The following is a 26,688-nucleotide window of genomic DNA, read 5'->3' as shown; positions in this document are numbered from 1 at the left end:
TACTCTATCTCACAAATAGAGTCTGCCACAGTATGCTGTATGGAACTCTTCCAGCAGATGGCTCCACAATTCAGAGTAAGGATATAATCTGACATGCTTTTGCTGTCATCATGGTCAGATTGAAGGCTGGAGTCTATGAACCCCATAAGTTTCAGATCTGACTCACCATAAACCAACCATTGGTCTTTCGTATTTCTCAAATACTTAAAGATGGCTTTAACCACTTTCCAATGATTTTCTTCATGATCAGATTGGTATCTACTCACTACTCCTAGTGAGTATACCACATCTGGCCTTGTATATGTCATGGCATACATGATAGATCCCACGATCGAAGCATATGGATCTCTACTCATACGCTCTCTCTCTTCAGGAGTTGTCGGACAATCCTTCTTAGAGAGAGAAATTCCATGGCCTATCAATAGATAGCCCTTCTTGAAATTCTCCATGCTGAACCTCTTCAGCACAATGTCTATGTATGTGGACTGGGATAACCCAAGTATCCTTTTAGATCTTTCCTTATAGATCTTCATCCCTAGGATGTAGGATGCTTCACCCAAGTCCTTCATGGAGAACTACGATGACAACCAAACTTTTATTCCCTGTAGTACGAGGATGTCATTCCCGATTAAGAGAATGCCATCCACGTACAAGACAAGGAATACCATAACTGGATCATTTGCCCATTTATAGATGCAGGGCTCTTCTCCATTCTTTATGAAGCCATACATTTTGATTACCTTATCAAAACGCATGTTCCAACTCCGAGAAGCTTGTTTCAATCCATAAATGGATCTCTGAAGCTTGCACACCTTGGACTCATTTGTGGATGTAAACTCCTCAGATTGTATCATATACACCTCTTCGATCAGCTCTCCATTCAGGAAAGCTGTCTTTACATCCATCTGTCAGATCTCATAATCCAGATGGGCAGCTATTGCAAGCATTATCCAAATAGATTTGAGTATTGCCACAGGGGAGAACGTCTCGTCATAGTCAATACCATAACATTGACGATATCCCTTAACAACCAGACAGACTTTATAGGTCTCTACCTTTCCGTCTGCGCCCCTCTTTCTTTTGAAGACCCATTTACACCCAATGGGTTTAACCCCTTCAGGTGGGTCAACCAATATCCATACATCATTGACCTTCATGGACTCCATTTCAGATTGCATGGCTTCAAGCCATTTCTCAAAATCAAGTCTCTACATTGCATCCATATAGGTGATTGGATTCTCATCGTTCTCATCGAGTTCGATGGGATCACCATCTCGGATCAAGAAATCATAGTATCTGTCTGGCTGATGTGGTACTCTATTAGATCGCCTTAATGGTTTAGGTACATTGGGCTCCGAATCTGATCTAATCAAATCCGACTCAGGTTCAGCTATTGGTGTCGGTCCTTCTATCTGTTGAACTTCATCAAGTTCAACCTTAGAGGTAACGGTTCCTTCACCAAGGAACTCCTTTTCTAAAAAGATTGCCTTAAGGCTGACGAACACCTTTTGTTCATCAGTATGGTAGAAAAAATATCCTTTGGTCTCTTTGGGGTACCCTATGAATGTGCATTTGTCAGACCTAGATCCAAGTTTATCTGTAACTAACCGTTTGACATAGGCCGGGCACCTCCAGACCCTAAGGTGTGAAAGTACTGGTTTACGCCCTGTCTATATCTCATATGGAGTCTTAATTACAGACTTAGTTGGAACCCTATTTAACAGATAACAGGCCGATCCAAGTATATATCCCCAAAAGGATATCGACAAGCTGGCAAAACCCATCATGGATCGGACCATGTCTAACAGAGTTTGATTTCTCCTTTTAGACACACCATTATGCTGTGGTGTTCCTGGTAGAGTCCATTGAGAGAGAATCTCATTCTCTCTTAGATATGTGAGAAACTCACCAGAAAGGTATTCTCCTTCTCGATCAGACTGAAGAGTTTTAATACTCTTTCCAGTTTATTTTTCTACTTCACTTTGGAATCGTTTGAACATTTCAAATGAATCCGACTTATGTTTCATCAGATAGACATATCCATATTTTGATAGATCATCCATGAAATTGATAAAGTAGAAATATCCACCTCTAGCACTTGTGCTCATGGGCCCGCATATATCTGTATGTACTAGGCCTAAGAGCTTAGTAGCTCTCTCACCTTTTTCAGTAAAAGTTGACTTGGTCATTTTACCAAGAAGATAGGACTCACAGGTTGGAAGTGATTCACAATCACTGACTTCAAGGATTTCCTCTTGAGTCAACCTGTTTATCCTGTTTTTGTTTATATGACCTAGACTACAGTGCCATAAGTAGATATCTGATACACTATCTAATCTAGGGTGCTTGCCAGTAGAATAGACTATATTAACAAGTTGTGATAACATATACACACCATTATTCAAATGTCCATAAAAAATAGTAACACCATTCATAATGATATTACAAACTTATTTTTTTATTAAAATTTCATAATCATTTTTGACCAGAAGGCCTACAGAAATAACATTTAAAAAGAAACTGAGATAGAAATGACAATCATTATGAACAATGGTATGGAACTCAAATACAAGTTTCAAGAGTTCTAATACTAGAACTGGAACTGGTCTTCCATCTCCAATATTCAAGAACCTCTCATCTTGCTTGAGTCTCCTACTGACCTGCAATAAATTGCAAATATGGTAAGGGCTACTAGTATCCAATACCCAGTCAGTTATATCACAAATAGAGAAATTACAAGGAGTTATCATATAAATACCTTGTCCAGCAATAGCTTACTTCTTTCTCTGCCTGTTCAGATCCAGAGAGGCAATGTACTAAGGACAGTTCCTCTTTCAGTGCCTCTACTTCTTGCAAAAGAAGCATTCAGCTTGATTTTTATCGGGCTTGATCTTTTTGGTCTGGCCCTGCACTGATGTCCCAGCCTGAACTTGCACCTTCTTCACTTTCTTCTTCTTATTCTTCTTCCCTTTCTTAAAAGGTCGAGAACCAGAAGACGAACCTCCCACTAAGTTCATTGACTCCTTGTGGAGTTGGTGATCCTTCTCAAAGTTCTGAAGCAACCCCAGTAACCCGTAGTAATTTACTTCAGGCTTTGTCATTCTATAATGAGTGAAGAATGAGAGATAAGTCTTGGGCAGTGAGTTCAGTATTGCATCTTTCTCAAGCTACTCATACAAGGAAAAGCCGAGCTTGCTCAAACACTCCATCAGCTCGATCATGTACAATACATGATTAGTGACAGAGGCACCATCTTGCATTTTGGCGTTGAAGATGGCACAACTAGTCTTGTGCCTCTCCATGTCATCGGGTGTGTCAAAGGCATCCTCCAACACTTGAAGCATGTCCTTTAGCTAAGTCGTCTCAAATCTGTGACTGAACTCGTCGCTCATGGCAGCCAGCATGATGCAGCGCACCGTGGTCCGATCACTAAGCCACTTCTGGTAAGTGTCTCTGATTGTTCTACATGCATTGATAGTTGGCTCCTCAAGTGCAGGATCCGTTATCGCATATAGGATCCGTTCATGCTCCAGGACTATCTTCAACTTTCGATACCAGCTACCGAAGTTGGATCCCACCAATTTATCTTTGTCCAACAATGATCAGAGTGATAGGGAAGTGGCCATATCTACACAAAGAAAAACCATAACCTAATTAGTAATTGATTCATTAAACCTAAAGATTTGGGCGTTAATCAAAAAGTTTCTCCCATTATTTTATTCGAATTGGTAGCCTCTACCTCTAATTCGAGGAATTACCCTAATTCCTTAGTGGGTACTAGAATCCACTTAGACTACACACAAGTCCAACTTTGGTTGGCTAACCCATGTATATCTAAGGGTAGGTTCATAACCAATTATTTCTCTAAACAATTTCTAGTAATTTTAATTTTGCCCCAGTCCTTAATCAGTAGGTTTTAGCCTCCACTGAAAAGGTCTGGTTAGGTCCAACCATTAACATGACCATGGCCCATCTAGTCAATGAATGATTAGGCCCAACTTTGGTTGGCTAACCTAACTACCATTTAGAAAGATACAGTCAAGAAATCATATTATGAATGACAATTCCATCAACCGATAAGCACCAAGCCTTTGGGCCTCCAATGATTATCCAATTGATGGACCTATTATCATCCACTTAATGGGAGGCTATGGTCTAGTTATCATCATAACTATTTTATTTTAAAGACCTAATAATTTTAGAAGATTTAATTAATTTAGAGGATGAGGTCAGATGAACCAGCTTATCATGATCTTCTCATTGGCTTCACCAAATCAGCTTAAGAAAGACCATTAAAAGGGCTGGTCTAAGAGCACCTAAATCAGTCGCACTGATTTACCTAGCTGACATGGGTCAGCTCGAATAGTCAAGTGATCCGATCAAAATATAATTTCACCAAGAGGCTAGGTATGTTTGATCGGTGGGAGGATCTGCCAAAGCTTGCCTTAGACACCATCAAAAATAGCAAGGTAAGCGGGTTACCAATTAAAAACCACCAGTCTGATTTATCTTAGACACCAACTAGTTTAATTAGTTTCGATTAGATCAACCTAATAGTTCATGCTAGACCACTTAGCCAAGAATCAAGTCCATTTGGTTCTCATTAAAAATATAGACTTGACCAACTACAACTATTGTAATTGATCTAGAGAATCTTTGACCTAATCTAAGACAACAATTGATTAGATTTAGTCAATTCTCTAATTAAGTTTATCTTTAATCTAACCTTAGGTCTAACTCAATTAATGGACCTAATTCTCACTAACCCATTAACCCAATGTGTTATGGTTTGTGTCTTAGGTTCTTCAATTCACAATCCTAGAACCTAATCAAACAACTTCTTAATTCTCAATTAAGTTTTGGGCTGAGGGTTGAGGTTCGACTTTTCGAAAATAATTTTCATATTTGTAAAATATTTTTACAACATGATTCTACTAACCAAGTTGAATGTTAGATTCATAATCAAAATATAAATGAAATAAGCATAAAACTACTCTAATCTAAACAGGTTCATATAATTGAAACAATTTTAACTTTAAACTGCGCAAATTTTCCAGACAAAAATATGATGGTTCTTTGCGTAAAATTATTAACAAAGAAATTTTATTTTAGATTTAAATATTTTTTAAATCTAATAAATCATAAATTTAATCTAGATCATATCTAACAAATTTATGATTAAAGATAGATCTACATGAACTAGGACAACCTTTGCATTATAAGGGGTAAACCTTACAGCAGGACAACCTACAGTTCGTGATTGATCTAAAAAATTTAATTTCAGATTTAACAATCAGATTATAAATTAGATCTAATCTAAAAAATAATCTAATCATGTATAAATAATCATGCAATAAACAACCTAGGCTCTGAAACCAATTGAAGGAACCAGATCTAGGGTTTCAGGGTTAGATCTTGAAACTTTTTCAAGATCAAGCAGCGGAAGACTAAAATAAATCAAAAATTTATCTTATAAAATTAAAAAATTTCTAGATTTAAGATCCTATTACATGATTATTATATAGCATTAAATTAAAAATTAAAATATAAAAAGTAAGAACTACATGTTGATCATATCAATATGTTTCTATACTACATCTAATGTATGTAAAATATAATAGATCGGATCTATTACCTTGTAAGTTAGATATTCTAACTTTGTTGATCCGGACTTGAGGATAATGTTGCAAGCTGCACCAGTTAGGTTTCGATGGCACGACAGAAGGGTTAGATGTTTAAAATTTTTATTCAAAACACCCAATACACCAGAAGCCCTAATGCCCAGAAACTCTTGACTATAATAATCAAAGCATAATAAATATAAATTAGGATAAGAAGAATACCTGTAGCGCTAATCTCAATTTTCACAAGACATCCAAGTATCCGCCCTCCAATGGTGATCCACACAGAAATTGAACCAAAGACAGCGCTCCTTCTTCACCTTGCTTCAAGAGTTCTAGTCCCTAGAACTCGACTAGCTTCGTATAGATCAAGTTTCTTCAAGAACCTGACCTCACCCTCTTAGAACCTCCTCTAGACTTCTGATTCTCCTTTGTTGGGTATAAAATAGCCTCCCGACCGAAGTTTGTAAAAGATCGATCCTTCCAGGGCTCTTCCAGCTCCTGACCTTGTATGTGGCGCCTCTCCGAACCCCCTCAGCCGTCCGAACTTCTCCGATAATGGACTTCTACGTTCATCCACCGAGCCACCCCAAAGGTCCTCTGGGCCTCACTATCAGCTGACCTTCTACAGCAATCGACTACCCCCAAACTTCTTTCGGACTTCATCAGCATCCGAGCTTCCCCAACAACGAGATTTCTAAAGTAACCAGACTCCACCCAAGTTTCTACGGTGATCGACCGCCTCCCGGATCCTAATCGAGCTCCCGCGAGAGCCGAACTTCTACTACGAATGGTCTACTCCGAACTCCTACAACAGGCTGTCTATCCCAAACGTCTACTATAAGCAAATTCCATTCGAGCCTCTACTATGAACAATTTTTTTCCAAACTTCTGTTACAGGAAGTCTTCAGCCGAGCTACTCCATAGCGAGTGGGCTCTGGATGAACTTCTACAATGGGACACTACTTTGAGCTTCCACGACAACTGGTCCTCGCCCGAGCACCTACAATAAACGGCCCCCTTTCGACCTCTCGTGATCCGAACTTCTCCAGTGGATGGATTCTGGACGAGCTTCTATGACGGATGAGCTCCAGCAGCTGGGTCCCTGCGATAGCCGATCGCCTCCGATGATTGTCGAGCCTCCCCAGCGCTATCCGAAGTCCATCGCCGGCCGACCTCCTACTAGGTTCCCCATAAAACTAGACTTCTCCGGTGGATGATCTTCGGATGAGCTTCCACATCAGATAAATCCTAGACGGACTTCCCTAGCGATCGGACTTCTCCGAACTTCATCAACAGAAAATCTCCATCCGAGCTCCTTCAGCAGGTGACTCCCACCTGAAATGTCAGCACCCGAAGCATTTGACAACAGTAGATTCGTCAGCAACCTCGGAACATCTGAGTCTCTCCTAGAACGATGATATAAAGAGCCATTCTTCTCCATCAGGCATACCAGCCAAGCTTCAGCCGACAGATCTGAACTCTCTAGCAAGCCACAACAAGGGCCACTACCTTACTCCACTCGTTGCAACGGGTTCCATGTGGTTCCACCACCCTCTGACAAGCCACGACAAGAGCCGCCATCCTACTCCACTCTCTGCAATGGATTCCACGCAGCTCCACCACTCTGTGGCAAGTCACGACAATGGATACCACTCCACTCTCCGCAACAAGATCTACATGGCCCTGAACGACCCCTGACGCCACTACTCTCCGTAACAAACTCCACGCGGTTTTGAACGGTCCACTACCAGATGGTTACAGACATCGCTGTCTGTCAGTTACACCCTCTGTCTATAAATAAGGACCCTCAGATACGTTCTTCTCTAAGCTCTAAACTCTATCTCAAAACTCTGCCAAAATTTTTGCTCGAGCACTCCATTTCTGTTGAAGCAGAGTACTGACTTGAGCATCGGAGGGTCTTGCCAGAGCATCCCCAACTTCGGTTTAGACTTTCTTTGCAGGTCCCGACGGCAGCCGCGATCATCCTAGCTCCAGCTTCTCCGGCTTCGACAGAATTATGCACCAACAGAATTGGCGCTAGAGGGAGGGCTGTATCTTCACAGTACCCTTGTTCTTAAAGGAGTGCTCAACGGGACTGATTTCGATCATCTTCTCTGACATCCTCTTCTCCTTCTTCTACTAGATCTTCACCCAATGCCTCCCCGCAAAGCATCCACCAGGCGATCCACGACCTCCGTGGCCAGATCTCAGGCTCTGGCCTCACCTCTAGTTTCCCAGGCTCCTCCTCCTCCTCCGGCAATGGCGATCGGCATGGAGCAATTCGACCTGCTGGTTCAGCAGGTCAGAGGCCTCACTGAAGTAGTGCAAGCCATGCAACAGCAACAACAGCCGTAGGCATCGGTGCGGTTGGAGAGAACATCGTCGGAATTCCAAAATTCGGCGGTAGGGCAGGCCACTTGGGCCAGTCGCCCCATCTTTCTTGGAAAGACAAATTCGAGGGTGGAATGCCCTCAGTCCGATCACGATTCTACTCACAGAGGATCTCTACCTCCATTTTGCCCGAAGACCCTCGAGACCCGCAGTCGAGAGGACTTCCTAGATCGAAGGCTCCAAGAGATGAACAGGCGGATCGAAGAACTCCACCATGCTCCCTCTGCTTACGATGAGGACATCTGTACTGACCCTCCTTTCTCTCAAATGATCATGCAGGAACTGATCCCGTCAAACTTCAAGCTCCCCCAATTTGAAAGATATGATGGGACCTTGGACCCGGTCGACCACCTGGAGGCCTTCCAGATAATGATGCTGCTCCATGGCGCGCCAGACGCCATTCTGTGCCGAGCTTTTTCATCCACCCTGAAGGGAGCAGTAAGGAACTGGTACTCGACGTTGAAGTTGGGTACCATCTTTTCTTTTGATCAGATGAGCCACCAGTTTGTGGCTCATTTTGTTAGCAGCTGGCATCCCCGGAGAGGTTCGGAGTCCCTTGTCAACATCAAGCAAAGGGAGGGAGAATCTATCCCGGCTTACATCAACCATTTCAATGTCACTGCATTGGAGGTCCGGACTTGGACCAATCGGTAGCGATGGCCGCTCTGAAAGGCGGCCTTCAAAAGAATGACCTTCTGTTCTCCTTGGAAAAGAAGTACCCCAGGAATTTTGTCGATTTGCTGGCTTGGGCCAAAGAATATGCCCGAGCAGAAGAAGCCTTCAAGATGAAGGACGAGGAGACCGCGAGAGAGCGACAGGCGGGAGACTTGAGCAAGCCCACAGTTGAAAAAGGGTCGAGTGAAGCTCGGCCACGTTCTCGAACTCCTCCCGAACATAGGCGCACCCAGACTCCTCCCAGAGCTCATAAACAGAGAAGCCCAGACTGTCGAGTTCGGTGAGGCTCTCCTCCTGGGAGATTCCACAGCTTTGCCCCTCTCAACGCATCGAAAACTCAGGTGCTGATGGAGGTTAGGGAGCAGCTCCCAAGGTCGGAGAGGATGCGCTCGCACCCCGAAAAGTGCAACCCGAACAAATTCTACCTCTATCATCATGACCACGGCCACGATATGGAGGAGTGTATTCAGCTTCGAGACGAGATCGAGGAGCTCATCAGATAAGGTCAGCTTGACAAATTCATTCGACATCGACTTGAAGGAAGAGAAGATCGACCTAGGACCCTACCGCAGTCGAAACCGCCAAGGAGGGAGGAGCAGCCAGAAGATCGGCCTCCAATTGGGATTATCAACTCCATCTCGGGAGACCCCAATGGGGAGCAGACCTTCCGCGGCTATAGGGTTCAAAAAATCTACGAATGTATCACCAACAACTTTGCCCTGAATGAAAATCCTTTTCATATTCGTATATTTTTTCTTTTGGTATGAGCTTATAATGACAGGAGATAACTCCCCCATACAAACAGAATTAACCATGTTAGGAACAGGAGGAGAACCTCATCCTAACATGAGCAAAGTCGAAGGCTCGATTTTTTAAAGACCGGATGGGGGGAGAGGCCCTTACAATGGCCCTTATGTGCCCCCACAGCCTTATTAGGAACAAAAGGAGAACCTCGTCCTAACATGAGCAAAGTTGAAGGTCCGATTTCTTAAAGACCGGATGGAAGAAGAGGCCCTCATAACGGCCCTTATGTGCCCCCACAGCCTTGTTAGGAACAGGAGGAGAACCTAGTCCTAACATGAGCAAAGTCGAAGGCCCAATTTCCTAAAGACCGGACGGGGGGAGAGGCCCTCACAACGGCCCTTATGTGCCCCCACAGCCTTGTTAGGAACAGGAGGAGAACCTCATCCTAACACGAGCTGAAATCGACTGTCGGGAACAAGGGGAGGACCTCGTCCCGATGTAAACAAAGACTCGATTGATCGATAAGGAGGAAAGCTTTCTCAATGACTCCTCTACACTCTCATGACCCCATCAAGAGCAGAGGGATGACCCTCACTCAAACACAAAAGAAAAGAAGAGATAAAAAGAAAAAACGACGAACTACACCGATGATAGGTGAAAAACTAACTACATCAAAGGCACAAGAGACCTCGTCTCAACGAGAGAGAAAACCCTTGTCGAAAATCTTTAGTCCCTAAGGACAAATCGACACGGTGACGATCAGAAACCTTCAGACAACGTCGGCATGGAACAAGATGGAAGACAAAAGAAGTTCGATAAACGATGACTCAAAGCAAGAACCGATGAGGGATTATAAACTACATAAGTAATTATGAGATCAATTACCCTCTCCATCGAGCATACACAGGATGTACCAATCTTACCAAAAATATTGATTTCTTACTCAATGTTCCATCGACAAGAACATTTAAAATTAGGGTTTTAAGGTTTTAGGTCTCACTGGTATGATCACATCATAACCCTAAAATTATAAGTAATTATGAGATCAATTACCCTCTCCATCGAGCATACACAGGATGTACCAGTCTTACCGAAAATATTGATCCCTTACTCAATGTTCCATCGACAAGAATATTTAAAATTAGGGTTTTAAGGTTTTAGGTCTCACTGGTATGATCACATCATAACCCTAAAATCATAGACCTAATTTATGGGATTCATCATAATCAAAAAATAAGACACAGCATATGATGAACTAAATGCCTTTATTTATTTAAAACATCAGTACATGAGTTGTCGGGAGACAAAAGAATATCCATCAAATTACACATTTTGATTGGCTTATATGGCATATTCCTTTCAATCTCCCACTTGCACTAAAGCCAATCTCTCTTATATTTCAACCCTATACAATCGAGGTGCTGATCGAACTGTTGCTGTGGTAAAGCTTTAGTGAATGGATCCGCTATGTTGTTCTTTGTGTCTACTCATTCAATAATAACATCTTGTCTTTCAATTATTTTACGAACAAGATGGAAGCATCTCAAAATATGCTTGGATTTATGGTGAGACCTGGGTTCCTTTGCTTGAGCAACTGCTCCAGTATTATCACAATAAAGTGGTACTGGGTTCTCAATCTCAAGAACAACACCCAATTCAGTGATGAACTTCTTCATCCAGACAACTTCCTTGGCGGCTTCACTTGCAGCTATGTATTCTGCCTCCATGGTTGAGTCAGCTACAGTCTGCTGCTTAGAACTCTTCCAACTCACTGCTCCACCATTCAAAGTAAAGATATACCCTGAAATGGATTTGCTATCATCTGGGTCTGATTGAAAACTAGAATTAGAGTATCCTTCTAGTTTAAGATCAGATCCACTATATATAAGAAAAATATTCTTAGTCCTTCTTAAGTATTTTAGAATATTTTTCACAGCCCTCCAATGATCCTCTCCTGGATCAGCCTAAAATCTACTGGCTATGCCTAAGGCATAAGCTACATCAGGGCTGGTACATAACATAGCATATATTATTGATCCTACAGCCGAAGCATAAGGAATAGAACTCATTCTATTTCTTTCTTCAGGTGTCTTAGGAGACATCTTCTTAGAGAGATGTATGCCTTGACTCATGGGTAAGTAACCTCTTTTACTCCCATCCATAATGAACCTTTTCAGTATTAAGTCAATGTACTTAGACTGAGATAAGCCTAGCATCCTTTTAGATCTATCTCTATAGATCTTAATTCCAAGTATATAGGATGCTTCTCCCAAGTCCTTCATGGAAAACTTATTAGACAGCCATAACTTGACTGATTGTAACATTGGGATATCATTCCCAATGAGTATGTCATCCACATACAGAACCAAGAAAACTATAGCACTCCCACTAGTCTTCTTGTATACACACGGTTCATCCACATTCTTAATGAAGTCAAACTCTTTGACTGTTACATCAAAGTAGATGTTCCAACTCCTTGAGGCTTGCTTTAATCCATAAATGGATTTCTTAAGCCTGCATACCTGATTTGGTCTGTCATTTGAGACAAAACCCTCTGGCTGTGACATGTAGACCTCCTCTTCTAGAAAACCATTCAAGAAGGCGGTCTTAACATCCATTTGTCATATTTCATAATCATAGTATGCTGCTATTGCAAGCATAATCTGAATAGATTTGAGTATGACAACAGGTAAAAAAGTTTCATCATAATCAATACTCTGTTTTTGCCTGAAATCTTTAGTTACCAATCTAGCTTTATAGGTTTCTATTTGACCATCTGCTCCAATCTTTTTCTTATAGACCCATTTACACCCAATAGGGTTTACCCCTTCTGGTGCATCAACCAAAGTCCATATTTTGTTGGTGTACATGGAGTCTATCTCGGATTTCATGGCATCCTGCCATTTGTCTGAGTCCTTACTGATGACAGCTTTCATATAGGTCAAAGGTTCGTCATTCTTAATGACTTGGACTTCATTATTCTCAATAATGAACCCATACCTTATAGGTACATGTCGTATCCTATCTGACCTATGGATAGGAGTTATGTGTTCTGGTTCTTCCTTATTTATGTGAATATTTGGTTGAGAAATATCTATTTATTTTTTTTGAACTTCATTAATTTCAATATTTCTCCTACTGCCTCTTTCTAGGATAAATTCTTTCTCCATGAAAGTGGCATGCCTACTTACAAATATCTTTTGTTCAGTAGTGTGGTAGAATAGATATCCTATACTATCCTTAGGATATCCTACAAACAAATATTTATTTGCTTTAGCATCTAGCTTATGTCCAAAATTTCTTTTGACATATGCTGAACATCCCCATATCTTAAAATATTTAAGATTGGATTTCTTACCTCTCTATATCTCATATGGAGTGCTAGATATAGATTTAGAAGGTACTCTATTCAAGATAATTATTGCGATCTCTAAAGCATGACCCCAGAAGGAAATAGGCAACTCAGTGAAATACATCATGGATCGCACCATATCTAATAAGGTACGGTTCCTCCTATCGGCTACACCATTTAATTGTGGCGTATAAGGAGGTGTCCATTCAGAGATAATTTCCTTTACCTTAAGATGGTCTAAAAATTTATTGGATAAGTATTCTCCTCCTCGATCGGATCGAAGGATTTTTATACTTTTTTCAGTTTGTTTTTTGACCATACTTTAATACTCTTTGAATTTATCAAAGGCTTCAGATTTATGTTTCATAAGATATACATATCCAAACCTAGATAAATCATCTGTAAATATAATAAAATAAGAGTATCCACCTCTGGCCTGGGTTGTCATAGGGCCACATACATCTGTATGTACAAGTCCTAACAACTCGTTTGTCCTATCTCCATGTCCACTAAGTGAAGTCTTGATCATTTTACCTATGAGACATGATTCACATGTTCCTAATGATTCACAATCATAAGGATCAAAGAACTTTTTTTTGTATAACTTGTTAATCCTAGTCTCACTAATATGACCAAGTCGACAATGCCAAAGTAAGGTATTATTTTTATTATCTCTCTTATATTTTTTATTTTCATCAACATGCAAAATATTATCATTCAAACATAGAGTCAACAAACCATTGTCAAAAATGCCATGGCAAATTATTTCATTAGAAAAATTAATCGAGCAACCATTGCTCGTTACAAATATTTTATATCCTTATTTTATCAATAAGGGTACAGATACAATATTTCTAATGATCTTAGGCTTGTAATAACAATTTGTTAGCTCTAAGATCTTCCCAGAAAGAAACTTTAAGATATTTGTCCCTACAGCTTCTGCTTGGATGGACTTTCCTCCAGTACTGTAGAGCTCGAAGTCTCCCTTCCTCAAACTTCTAATTTTCTACAGCCCCTGCAATGATTTGTAGATATGAAAACCACAGGCGGTATCCACTACCCAAGAAATTGAAATAGAAAAATTCAATGATAATATTGTATGTATCTCATACGTACCTTTTGGTGCATTATTTGCACCAGTCTTCACTATTGCAAGGTAAACCTTGCAATTCCTTTTCCAATGATCTGCCTTGCCGCAGTGAAAGCAGGTCGACTGTCTGGAGGTCTTCATTCCTTTCTTCCTCTTATTTATACCAACTTTAGGGTTCAACCTCTTTTTAGAACCCTTTTTGCCTGCCTTCTTCTTGGAGATCCCATCCATAAGAAGAAGAGGAGCCTTATCCTTCTTGATATGGCTCTCTGCTATCTTGAGCATATTTAACAGCTCAGGCAAGAAAGAATTCAGTTTGTTCATGTGATAGTTCATGACAAACTGAGAAAATGATTCTGGGAGTGATTGTAGGATTAGATCCTGACTCAACTCTCCATCCATAACAAAACCTAATTGACCTAATCGAGTGATCAAGTCAATAACCATCAAAACATGATTTTGTACGGATGACCCCTCTGCCATTCTGGCACGAAATAACTACTTAGATATCTCATATCTAGCAGTCCTACTCTGTTCTCCATAAAGCTCTTTTAAATTGAGCAATATGGAATGAGTGTCCATGCTATCATACTGCCTCTGCAACTTATTTGTCATAGAGGCAAGTATGATACACTTGACAGTTAAAGAATCATTTTGCCACATCCTATATGTGGCTTTTTCTTCCTCTGTTGCATCCTCCCCAACTGGCTCAATGTCAGGGGTATCGAGGATGTAAGAAAGCTTCTCTTGACTAAGTACTATTTTAAGATTTCTCAACCAGTCCACATAGTTGGTACCAGTCAATTTATTTGTATCCAAAATGGAGCGAAGTGAAAGTGAAGAAGCCATTAATCTACATAATAAAGAATATTACATAAGCAAACAACTCAAGATGATATGCACAATTAAATTTGGACTTTAATTTTATTGTGTCTCCCACTATTTTATCAGACATCATAACCCTCTAGTATGATGTTCGAGAAAACCCTGATTGATTTTCTTAGTGGGATTGAAACCCTAATTCTTTATAAAAGATCTTGTGGTTGCACAACAAACTTTTTATAAGTTTAAAGGTAGGAAACTCTTTCTAATTGCATCTCATGCAATTCTCATTAAAAATTCTGGCCTCTAAAATATTAATAGCCTTGTGTTTACACAACAAACCATAATGTTTTAGTTAAGTAGGACCCTTCATTTCAATACAGTCAAAATAGAATATAAATGCTCTTGTGGTTACACAACAAAGCATTATACTCAAAAATGATGTAAGCATCTTGATGCGCCAGAATAATATTATGTCAGTTTCCATAATTGGTCTTGTGGTTACACAACGAACCTAATATGGTTCATGATATAATAATATCCTAGCATGAAGGAAGGCCATAATGTAGTAAATATAACACCAAGCATCCCAGCCAAGAATTAAATTAATCTAATCAGTCAGGTAAGTGGGAGAGAGATGGGGGTCCCCCCGTTGCTTTTCTTAGACACCAATAAATTGGTCAGGTCAGACAACGGAACCAATTAGAAATCACGTTCTCTTTACCAATCATGAACCACTTTTCTAGACACCGATTGATCAATTAGACATCTGGACTGGTTCTGCTATTGGTTAATTACACTATAACTTAATATCATTTTATAGAGGGCTTTTCAGGTCTCAATGCATATTTAATTTCTATATCATACTAAATACATGAATAAAAAAAATTAGCATCATAGTGAACACAATTCAATATGACAAAGCAACATTCCATAATTATATACATCATAATTTAATTATAAAATAATGAATATGATCTCATCATATTAGTATCACATAAAAATTATAAATTATGATCATATCATATTTATAATATTGCCATTAAACCATTAACATATCATCATATGATTTAATTCTAACAAGGTTGCTCTGATACCATTGTAGGGTTTGGTGTCAAGGCGGAAACACGGATTTCAAAGAAATTATTATGAAATCATAAAACCAAAACCTAACTCCAAGATCACCTTATCAGAATTTAAACCATATAATATGCATTAATATCGTAAAATAAGGTATAGAAACATACCTCTTATCGCTAGACCCTAATTTGTGCTCGGTCGTCGACAGCAGTCCGTCAGGGTTTCCACCAGGTGCCCACGTGTTCATCCTCCAACGTTGATCCACACGGGGACTTGATCAACACACTAGCACCTATTTAAATATTTTTTGTAATTAAATTCTAATTTATCTGAATTTAAATGCAATTTGGGTAGAATCTCCTTTCTTGGCTTTGCTGTCACACTGTTGGACCTTTTCTTGCCTTCCTTTCTTGCTCCTTGTCACCTTAATTTTTATTCCAATTCTCTAAGCCTTTTGGAAGACTTCTTATCCTTTATCATGACCTTGTCTAGGCTAGAGAAGAAGAATAAAGAGAATTGGACAAGATGAGCCTATTGTAAGAAAGAAGGAAGAGTTTGGAATGAGCGATGACTCCTCGGCGTGCACCCCTATTTATATTGCACGTAGGGGTGCAAACCAAGCATCTCACACCCACTCACACCTCATCTCATGCCTCCTCTCAATTTCTTATACCCCATTTGACGAGAAAAAGCCATGTGGACATCAAAGTTGGGTTGAAGAGGCACCTTATTGTAGGACTCTTCGATCTTAACTTACGGTGTTCACATGAGAAGTCGCAATGCTTCTCTTATTGGTGCCATCAACCCATGCCTTTGGATCTGGAAGGAAGCCCATCCAATGGCCATGAAAGAGGGTGCCAACTTCAAGAAGGGCACAAGAGATAAGGGGCGTGGAACAATTCAAAACAACCTTGAGATTTGACTTGGTCCAAGGGGTGCTTCCAAAGGGTGGCGCATGGCTTCATCCTTATCTCTTCTCCTAACTATTCTACGAGGAGTTTAATACTCAGAAGGACTCTTAGGCACCTTTTAAGATTTTTGAAAACCTTTTGTAGAATAAAAGCCATGGAGAAAAATAGATAAGACCAAGTTAATGGGGCGCCAACTCCATCCATGCGCCTTGTGGCACATGCGCATGGATACATCCTTATCTCTTCTCCTAATTTTTCTATGAAGAGTTTAATACTCAAAAGGACTCTTAGGTACCTCTTAAGATTTCTGAAAACCTTTCATAGAATAAAAGCCACAGAGAAAATAGATAAGACCAAGTTAAGGGGCGCCAACTCCCTTCATGCGCCATGTGGCACATGCGCATGGATTTAAATCCACACGCCAAGAGAGAGAGACTCTTAGGCACGTGGTTCCCTGATTTTTGGCACCCAACAGTAAGTCCAATTAGAATACTTCGAACCCATTTCAAGACCAAATCCAATTTGGCTCAAATTGGTTCTAAATTAGCCCAAATCGGAACCCGATTCGAATCCGATTCGAATCTAGATGCTTGAGTTTGCAACATGTGCTAGCATGTTCAACTTCCAAACATAGTTTAATCAAATTAAACCCATGATCAATTTCCTTTGTGTGTGACCTATTGGGTTCCACATCTAGCCAGCAGTGAGTCCGAGTGCAATTTGACCTAATTTGGATAGAACACAACCGAACCGATTTAGGTCAAATCAAGCTGACCCATTTCGATCAATCAGAACGGCTTCTAATTAATGATCGAATTAAATTCTTTAATTTGATCAAACTCACAAGGCATGATTGACATCTAGCAACGTATCATATCTACCTAAAAGATATAGAATTTTGATAGAAATACCAAAAATACCCTTCAGTGGAAAATTACAGTGCAACTTGGTCTTACGATCATCCTGCATCCCGAATATAAGTTTGGGTATGGAAAAATGTCAAACCCAATTTTATATTCATATTTCTCTCGATCAAATATTAATGATTCAATTTAGAAAATATTAGAAATCATTTTTAATTTTTCATAATGCTCTGATCAAAGTCTTCCTGAATCATTATTCGATCGAAGCAGATAGGATGCAATCTCCTCTTACTAAGAGTGATCGTTTCTATATTGACCTACTCACAACCTTCATAAGAAATCCATCATATCTAGAATACCCCGTACATGATTAAATCATGAATGAGTATGATCCAAAATATGGATTCATGCTTATAAGGTTCTATGGCAGTCTCAGGTCAAAGGATTTACATGCACAATTCCCACTATGAGAAACATCTGTTGACATATAGATAAGACTCCATCAGATGTTCTTTAATTGGATTAATTCAGTGAACTCATTCTCTAATGAGCACTTACATCTTATATTAGTATCATACACAAGTAATTGTGAGATCAATTACCCTCTCCACCGAGCATACACAGGATGTACCAATCTTACCGAAAATATTGATTCCCTACTCAATGTTCCATCGACTAGGAATATTTAAAATTAGGGTTTTAAGATTTTAGGTCTCACTGGTATGATCACATCATAATCCTAAAATTATAACCCTAATTTATGGGGTTCATCATAATCAAAAAATAAGACACAGCATATGATGAACTAAATGCCTTTATTTATTTAAAAATCAGTACATGAGTTGTCAGGAGACAAAAGAATATCCATCAAATTACACATTTTGATTGGTTACAGGGCATATTCCTTTCAGAGATATATTATGATTTATTTTTAGATATGATCTAATAAAAAATCAGATCTAATATAATTTAGATTTGATCTAAATTTTTGCATTTATGATATGTGAATTAGATTAGATGTTCTGAGTAGCAAAGTACTTGGATTGGATAATCATCAGATTGTCTGGTCATAGGAGCAAGTAGGGTTACATGATCTTTTCTTTCTATTCAATGAGGTGCTTTTCATGGCGTGTAGGGGTGCCACTGTGAGGTCCCATGAAGAAGAAAGTGAAAGAAGAAAACTTACTTTCTTGTAAAATTCTAGATCTTGAAACTCTAGGTGTTGTTGTATGTGATATAAGTTACGAAGAAACTAGTTACATCTAATCTTGATTAATCAAAATTATTTGATTGAAAATTATAAAAAAAAATTAGATTTGATCCTAAAAAATTTATGATTTAATGTAAAAGATTTACATAAAAAATTGTTTCATAACCTTAATGCTATACTTAATTGAAAATTAAGAGATGTATTTTAGATCAAGAATTATGATTAAAGATCTAATGACATTGCATAAAATATGGGCATGGTTAGCTCGAATTAGGTCTTTTTAATTGGGTTAGACCTAAGGTTAGAATCAAAGACATAATAGACTAAAAAGAGTAGTTGATCAAATCTAACCAATAGTTGATTTAAATTAGATCAAAGATACTCTAGTTCAAACATAATAATTGTAATTGATCGAGTCTATATCTTTGATCAAACCAAATAGACCTTGATTGAGACTCAAAGGTTGAGCCCGAGTCATTAGGCTGATTAGATCGTTAGGTGACTCGAGTTGACTCATGTTGTTAAGATTAATCAGTATGACTGATTTAGGTATCCTAGATCGACTTGTCTCTAATCTTTCTCATGACTTGATAAAGTCAGTGGGAGGATCTACGACATACCGGTTGGACCCACTAGTCACTAGTCTTTTTCATTGACTTGGTGAAGTCAATGGAAGGATTTATGACTTGTAGATCGACTAATATTTTATAAAAATAAATTTAATCAAATTTTTTAAATTATTAGATCCATAAAATGAGCTAGTTATGGAGATAACTAGAACCATAGCCTCCTATTAAGGTGAATGGTAATGGGTCTATTACTTCAGATTGGCATTGGCAAGCACCATTCGTTTGGTGTTCCCTCTGAATGATGAAAATTATCATTCATCATATGATGACTCTGTTGAACTATCTAACGGTGGTCAGGTTGATCGAGGCATCTTCGGGTCTGATCATTCTTTGGCTAGTATTACTGAGTAGGTTCATATTAATGGTTGGACCTAATCGGGACATTCAGTGGAGCCCCATCGCCTACTGAAAAAAAAATTGGGATGAAATTAAATACTAGAAGTTATTTGGAGAAATAATTGATTGAGAACCTACCCATGAATGCATATGGGTTGATCGAGCCATCCTCGGGTTTATATGCAGTCTGTGTGGATTCTAGTACCCACTAAAGAATTAAGGTAATTTTTTGAATTGGAGGTAGAGACTACCAATTTATATAAAATAGTGAAAGAATCTTTAGACTAAAGTTCAAATCTTTAGGCTTAAATAATTTATATACTAATAAGTCAAATATTCTCTTTTTAGAAATGGCTAGAATATTGTCACTCTGTTCATTGTTAGACAGTGACAACATTATCAGACCTAACTTTGATAGTCAGTATCGAAAGTTGAATATAATTTTTGAGAGAATTGATCAAAAAATCTTAGGCTAATCCAAACAGACTTAAAAGAGAAATCAGTAAATCGTTGCTGATCAAGATATTATGTGATAATTCCTTGAAGTTTATCTATTGGTAATACTACTATCTGGGTATAGGATGCTGATAATGTAAGTCATGTTTGCAAATAGTTGTAAAAGACTTTAGGATAGTAGAAAGTTGAAAAATGGTAAGAGACTCCTAAATGTAAGACATGGAAGTCTGTTCCAGTCTTAACATCAGGAATCGTTGAGCTTGTTTTCAATCCTGAAGATGTCATTTTAGATGATTATCACTATTGTCTAATTTTCTTGATGGTGTCAATAAGTATGATTATTGTGATATCATTATGAATGATACTGCAATAATATGTAGACCATTGAAAATGACATAAACTCAATATCATAACCTGTTAGTGTAGTGTACACATCTGACTAGCACTCTAGATTAGATAATGTCACTAAAGCCTGCTTTTGGCATAGTTAACTTAGTCACCTTTTATTAGAAAAGGTGAATGAGCCAGCGATGTTCTGAGTTTAGTACATATTGATGCATTTACACTCATGAATATTAGTGCCCGAAGAGGGCTTTACTACTTCATTAAATCTCTAATGACCTATTTTGACATGGGTGCATCTTGCTAATGAAGCACAAATCCAAGTCGATTGAAATATTTAAATGATTCTGTAATGAGATAGAAAAACAAACTGCAAAGAATATTAGAATTCATCGGTCAGACCGATGAAGTAAATACCTTTACAGTAAGTTTTGACATATCTAGGAAAAAATTAGATTCTCTCTCAATGGATCTCTCTTGGGACACTACTATTTGAAAGGAGGAATTAAACTTTGTTAGACATGGTTCAATCTACTGTGGGTTTGCTAGTCAGTCGGAGATTATGCTTTAGAAACTACTTGATATGTGCTCAAGAACATTTCAAGCAAATTGATCACCAAAACTCCATATGAGATATGGACTTGGGTAATTCGATACTCACTTACCTTAGGTTTGGGATGTCGAACTTATGTGAAATATTCACAAATCGACTAGCTTAGATCTTGGTCTAATAAATATTACATTAAGGATATTTTTTCTACCTTTCTGATGGACATAAGATGTTCATATATCTTAAGGTATTCTTTTTGAAAAAGTAGTTTCTTGGTGAAGGAACTGATGCCGTTAAGAGCAAGCTTGGTGAAGCTTGATAGGTAGAGGAACCAACTCTGACACAAACCAATAGAACCAAAGTTGATTAGATCAAATTCGAAACCCAACATAAAGGCATCCTTGAATAGATACAGTAGAGTACCGTATCAGTCGAACAGATACTTCAATTTTTAGATTCGAGATAGAGATTTGATCTCCCATACGGATGCAATACAGAGATCTAACATTGAGAAGTGGCTTGGAGCCATTAAATCTGAAAGGAAGTCTGTTGGGTATAAAATACCCCCCCCCCAGCCGAAGTTTGGATCGAGAGTGACCCTTTCGGGACTCTACCGGCATCCGACCTTGAGCAACATATTTTCGAACCTCTCCGGTGGTTGAGCTTCCGCAACATTTTCAAGTTCTGCTGACGGATAAACTCCCACAGCTTCTTTCGCAAGTGTCGACCAGGTTTTCCCGATGGACGAACCCCTGCCACATCTCCTGGACTTCTCCAACGATGAGCTTCTTCAGTCGTCTATCAGGCTGCTCCAAATGCTCTCGAAATTCTGCTGTCGACCGACCTCCTACAAGGGTCAACCATTCTCCGAACCTCTTCCAGATTTTTTTTCCCAATAGGGTTCGATCGACTCCAATCCGAATTTCTTCCAGAACTTCATCAGTTCATCGGTGGCCGAACTTTCCCAACAGCAGATCTCCACGACGGATAGACTCCATCCAAGTTTCTACGACGGTCGACCGCCTTCCAAAATTCGTCCGGGCTCCCACGGAAGCCGAACTTCAGCCCCGAGCTCCTATTGCAGGTAGGCCTCATCCGAATTCTGACAAGGGTCGGACTCTGAGCCTCCACCACAAGCGGTCTACTCTGAGCTACCACAACAAGCAGTCTACTTTGGATTTCTACTACATGCGATCCACGACAGATTTCTACTGTAAGCCTCCACCCGAGCTTCTATTGTGAACGAATTTTCTCCAAACTTCTATTGCAGGCAGGCTTCGGCCGTGCTTCCTCTACAAATAAGCCCCATCCGAACTTCTATGGGAACCGAACTCTGACCGAACTCCTGTAGCAGACAGATTCAGGAGGAACCCCTACGACACACGAACTCCAGCAGTCGGACTCCTCCAGCGGGCGAACCTCTCCAGCACCATCCGACATCCGCTGTCGGTCGACCTTCCATCGGATTCTGCATGAAATCGAACTTCGTCCACAGAAAGCCCCTGACTGAGCTTCTACAGCAGATGACCTTCACATGCAACACCAGTGCCCAAGGCACCCAACGGTAGAAGGCTCGCCAGCAATGTTCGAGCTCCTCTTAGATGGAGAACCACCTCTCTCCACCAGACACCCCAACCGAGCTTCGACCGACAGGCCTGGACTCCCTGCCAGGCCACAGTAATGGCCACGACTCTGCTCCACCTCCTGTAACAGATCCCACACGGCTCCATCATGCTCTGGCGAGTCACGACAACGGACATCACTCCACTCTCCACAGCAGGCTCCACGTGGCAGGCCACGATGATGGCCATGACTCCACTCCATGACTCTCCGTAACAAACTCCTCATGGCCTCAAACGGCCCACTACCAGGCGACTGCAGACATCACTGTCAATCTGTTACACCCTCTGCCTATAAAAAGGGACCCCCAGATACGTTATTTCCTTAATCTCTATCTCAAAACTCTGCTAAAAATTTTTATTCGAGCACTCCATTCTTGTTGAGACAGAGAACTGACTTGAGCATCGGAGGTCTTGTCAGAGCACCCCCAACTCCGATTTAGACTTTCTTTGCAGGTCCCGATGGCGACCGCGACTCCCTCGACTCCAGCTTCTCCGACGTCGGTAGATTTTTGCACCAACAGGATTGGCGCTAGAGGAAGGGCAGTTGTGTCTTCGCAGTACCCTTGTTCTTAAAGGAGTGCTCAACGGGACCGCCTTCGGTCATCTTCTCCAACATCTCCTCTTTCGGTTGCCTGCCTTATCTCCACCTGATGCCTCCCCGAAGGGCATCTACTAGGCGGTCAATGGCCTCCACGGCCAAATCTCAGCGAGCCCCGCAAGCCCCGACCTCATCTCTGATTTCTCAAGCTCCTCCTCCGACGATGGCGATCGGCATGGAGCAGTTTGACCTATTGGTTCAACAGGTCAGAGGCCTCACCGAAGCAGTGCAGGCCATGCAGTAGCAGCCGCAGCAGCAGCAGCAGCCGCAGCAGCCGCAGGCATCAGTGCGGCTGGAAAGAGCATCGTCGGAGTTCCAAAATCTGATGACCGGGTGGGCCACTTGGGCCAGCCGCCCTGTCTTCCTCAGAAAAGAAAAATAGAAGGCAGAAAGTCCCCCATCCGATCATGATTCAACCCCTGGAGAGTCCCTGCCTCTGCTCCACCAGAAAACCCTCGAGGCCCGCAGTCGAGAGGACCTCCTGAATCAGAGACTCCAGGAGATAAACTGGCAGATCGAAGAGCTCCGCCGTGCTCCCACTGCTTACGGTGAGGACATCTACACTGACCCTCCTTTCTCTCAAATGATCATGCAGGAACCAATCCCGCCGAACTTCAAGCTCCCCCAATTCGAGAGCTACGATGGGACCTCAGACCCAATCAACCATCTGGAGGCCTTTCGGACCATGATGCTGCTCCATGGCGTGCCAGACGCCATCTTGTGTCGAGCTTTCCCATCTACTTTGAAGGGAGCAACAAAGAATTGATACTCGACATTGAAGCCAGGTACAATCTTCTCTTTTGACCAAATGAGTCACCAGTTCGTGTCTCATTTCGTCAGCAACTGGCGTCCCCAGCGAGGTTCGGAGTCCCTCATCAATGTCAAGCAAAAAGAGAGAGAGTCCATCTGAGCTTACGTCAACCGCTCAACACCGCCGCCCTGGAGGTCCGGAACCTGGACCAATCGGTTGCAATGGCCGCCTTAAAGAGCGGCCTTTAAAAGAATGACCTCCTCTTCTCCCTGGAAAAGAAGTATCCTAGAGACTTTGCCAATCTGCTGGCTCGGGCCGAAAGGATATGTCCGAGCGGAGGAAGCCTTCAAGCTGAAGGACGAGGAAGCTACGAAGGAGCGGCAGGCGGGTGACCCCGGCAAGCCCACAGTTGAAAGAGGCCCGAATGAAGTCCGACCACGTTCTCGGACTCCTCTCAGGTACAAGCACGTCGAGACTCCTCCCCGAGCACGCAGGCAGAGAAGCCCAGACCATAGGGTTCGACGGAGCTCTCCCCCAGAAAGATTCCGCAGCTATGCCCCCCTCAACGAGTCGAAAACCCAGGTGCTGATGGAGGTCAGAGAGCACTCTCAAGGCCAGAAAAGATGCGCACACACCTCAGGAAGCGCAATCCCAACAAGTTCTGCCTCTACCATCGTGACCACGGCCACGACACAGAGGAATGCATTCAACTCCGAGATGAGATCGAGGAGCTCATCAGACGAGGTCGGCTCGACAGGTTCATCCGATGCTGGCCTGAGGGTAGAGAGGATCGGCCAAGGGCCCCGCTACAACCTGAGCCATCGAGGAAGGAAGAGCAGCCCGGAGATCGGCCTCCAATTGGGATCATCAACTCCATCTCTAGAGGACCTTGACGGGGAGCAGACCTTCTACAGCCATGAGATTTGAAAAATCTGTAAATATATTATGAACGACTTTGCTTTAAATCAAGATTCCTTTCAGATTTGCCATATCTTTCCCTTTGGCATGGACTCATAACAACAGGGGATAACCCCTTCAGACAATGAAAACAAAGCCATGTTAGGAACAGGGAGAAAATCTCGCTCTAACATGAGCAAAGTCGAAGGCCCAGTTCTCCTTAGATCGGATGGGGGGAGAGGCCCGGCAACGCCCATATGTGCCCCCACAGTCCTGTTAGGGACAGGAGGAAAACCTCACCCTAATATGAGCAAAGTCGAAGGTCCGATTCTCCTTAAATCGGATGGGGGGAGAGGCCCGGCAACGTCCATATGTGCCCCACAGCCCTATTAGGGACAGGAGGAGAACCTCGTCCTAACATGAGCCAAAGTCAAAGGCCCGGTTACCCTTACACTGGATGGGGGGAGAGGCCCTGCAATGCCCATATGTGCCCCCACAGCCCTGTTAGGAACAGGAGAAAAATCTCGCCCTAATATGAGCAAAGTCGAAGGCCTGGTTCTCCTTAGACCGGATGGGGGGAGAGGCCCTGCAACGTCCATATGTGCCCCCACAGCCCTGCTAGGGACAGGAGGAGAACCTCACCCTAACATGAGCAAAGTCGAAGGCCCGGTTACCCTTAGACCGGATGGGGGGAGAGACCCTGCAACGCCCATATGTGCCCCCACAGCCCTGTTAGGAACAGAAGGAGAATCTCGTCCTAACCTGAGCTAAAATCGACCACATCAGAAATAGAGAAAGAACCTCGTCCTGACACCAACAAGGTCCGACCATTCGAGATCTGATAAGAAAAAAAGAGAACCTTCTCGATGGCCCTTCTATGCTCCCGCGACCCTGTAAAAAGCTAAGAAGAACCCTCACTTAAAAAGAGGAGGGAGACGTGAAGGAAAAGCGGCAGACTACACTAGCAAAAAATGAAAGCCAAACTATGCAAAGACACAAAGGACCTTGTCTCCATGAAGAAGGAGAAAGAGAAAGAGAGAAAGAGAGACCTACAGTTATGAACGAAAAGGCAAATCAACGCGACAACGGCTAGGAACCTTCAAACGGTGTCGACGTCGAACAAATCAAAGGACACAAGAAATTCAGTAATGATGACCTAATACAAAATGAACAAGAAACCTTTGGCAACATCGACATCGAACGAGACAAAAATGAAAGAAGTCCGACGGATGACAATTCAACACAACGCGCGGCAAGTAACCAAAAAAATATCCTTTTCATTTCGTTAGCAAGGTATGCGTTACAGAGCCCAGAAGGCCCAACAAAAAAAAAAGGAGAGAAAAACGACAAGAGCAGAAAAAGAAGACGCATAGAAAGATGAAAGGCCAAAAAGAGCCCTAAGGGGCCCGCTTCTTCCGACTTTGAACTTTCGGCTTCGACCCTCATTAGGAGTGCCTTAAGCTTTTGACTTCTTCTTCCAATTCTTTCTCCCTCATTAGCATCTCCATATACCTCTGATGAAACCGTTGGCTTTCGTTCTCTGCCTCTTGGAGCCTCTTTCTCAGGACCTCAGATTCTGCTCCGCATCCTTAACCGCCTGCTGCTGTATACCAGCTGGATCTTCAACTATTGCAGCTCAGCCTTCCCCTCCCCAAGGGCCACGGATAGCTCTTCTATGGTTCCTCTCAGGGATTGGAGCTCGTCGGGATCTCGAACAGGAACAAACTGGGCTCCTTCAGATAACT

This window comes from Elaeis guineensis, chromosome 5 (assembly GCF_000442705.2).
Source record: "Elaeis guineensis isolate ETL-2024a chromosome 5, EG11, whole genome shotgun sequence".
Classification (NCBI taxonomy): Eukaryota; Viridiplantae; Streptophyta; class Magnoliopsida; order Arecales; family Arecaceae; genus Elaeis; species Elaeis guineensis.
This window is presented reverse-complemented; position numbering follows the sequence as displayed.